This window comes from Orycteropus afer, unplaced genomic scaffold (assembly GCF_000298275.1).
Source record: "Orycteropus afer afer isolate SDZICR_OR568_19922 unplaced genomic scaffold, OryAfe1.0 scaffold00097, whole genome shotgun sequence".
Classification (NCBI taxonomy): domain Eukaryota; kingdom Metazoa; phylum Chordata; class Mammalia; order Tubulidentata; family Orycteropodidae; genus Orycteropus; species Orycteropus afer.
Genome location: NW_006921684.1, coordinates 7,702,764 through 7,704,246, shown reverse-complemented (window position 1 = coordinate 7,704,246; position 1,483 = coordinate 7,702,764). Strand labels below are relative to the sequence as shown.

Sequence of the window (1,483 nt, the reverse complement as noted above, 5' to 3'; positions counted from 1 at the left end):
TGGGTTTCCGAGGCAGTATCACTACTGAAGTACATTGCCCAAACTTCTTTCCAAGAGTGGCTAGTGCGTTTGAACTGCCGACCTTCTGGTTAGCAGTCAAATGCCCTAGGCACTATCCACCAGAGCTCCTAGGATATCACCTATGTTGTCAAAAATATATTACCCTGAAATGCAGGACAAACAGGAATGCATGATTATGAGGGGCACAGGGGGAGTGCTGCAGAGTAGGGAGGGGAGGAGGCTGGGTTGGGGTTGGACATGGCGAATGGGGAATGAAACTAAATGTACGCAGGACTTTGAATGTAAAACAAGCTCTTAAAGAAAAAAAAAATATATATATATATATATATATGTATGTATTAGCCTAGATGGAAGCATAAGACATGCCCAATGCCTTAATAAAGATATAAATTCAAGTGCTGTGGAACTTCAGAGGAAGGAGAATTGCTTCCATCTTTGGGAAAAGGAATGGCAGGGATATAGAGGGGTTTAGAATCAAAGAAAAGCCACATGGAATACTTTTTCTTTCACTTTTATATGTCACCAATTCTCAAATTTGTTGATCTCAGGATCCCTTTACACTCCTAAAAATTATCAAAGACCCTAAATATGTTTTGTTTATGTGGTTATACCTCTCAACATCTATTACATTAGAAATTAAAACTGAGAATTTTAAAAAATATTTACTTATGCAATTAAAAATAATTAAAAACAGTAACAATACAGCATATAAAAATGACATACTTGTGAAAAATAACTGTTATCTAAAACATATATATATAATGGGAAGAGTTTGTATTTTTGCAAATTTTTTTAATATCTAGTTTAACATAAAATGGCTGGTTTCTCACATTCGCTTTTATATTCAATCTGTTGTGGTATGCTCTTTTGGTTAAAGAACATACATAAACAAAATCTACCCTCATGCAGATGAGTAGTTGGAAAAGGGAGTAGTATCTTAATAGCCTTTTTGGATAGTCACAGATATTCTGTTTTGATACTATACCAAAACTTCAACAAATACTAATCTAAAACCAAATCAATGAATATTTCGTACTCTGTTACATTAAAATTCATTGGCCTACCTTGCATTTTGAATAGATCTTTTAACCATATATGATTCTGTAACATTATTCATTGTTCATTTGGAAAATACTGGTTCACTGAGTTATGCAGTTCCTCCATATGTTGACACATTTCATTATACAGTATCAAAATATAATTATCACTCACTGCTAGTTTCATCAGAAAAGTCTGAAAGTTGTGAATTGTCAAGCTCACAACAGCAGATGAAAGTTTTCCGAAATTTTGTTTTTTACCTTGAAAGCTCAAATTTTATCACTGGCAACAAATGCTATAAGTTGTTTCACTGAAGTGGCAGACTCACTTGGTTCATTTTTGAGAAAATATTTGCCAAATATTCAAATCTAAATAAGCATAGTTTGTCTGTTGGTCATTCTTTTTTTTTTTTTTTTTTTTAATT

General features: G+C 33.0%; 1 protein-coding gene across 1 annotated transcript in view; it reads right to left on the bottom strand.

Annotated features, from left to right (window-relative positions):
* The window catches only part of MSRB3 (methionine sulfoxide reductase B3), a 297,111-nt gene that overhangs the window by 255,377 nt on the left and 40,251 nt on the right, over positions 1-1,483 (bottom strand). The window lies entirely within an intron of this gene.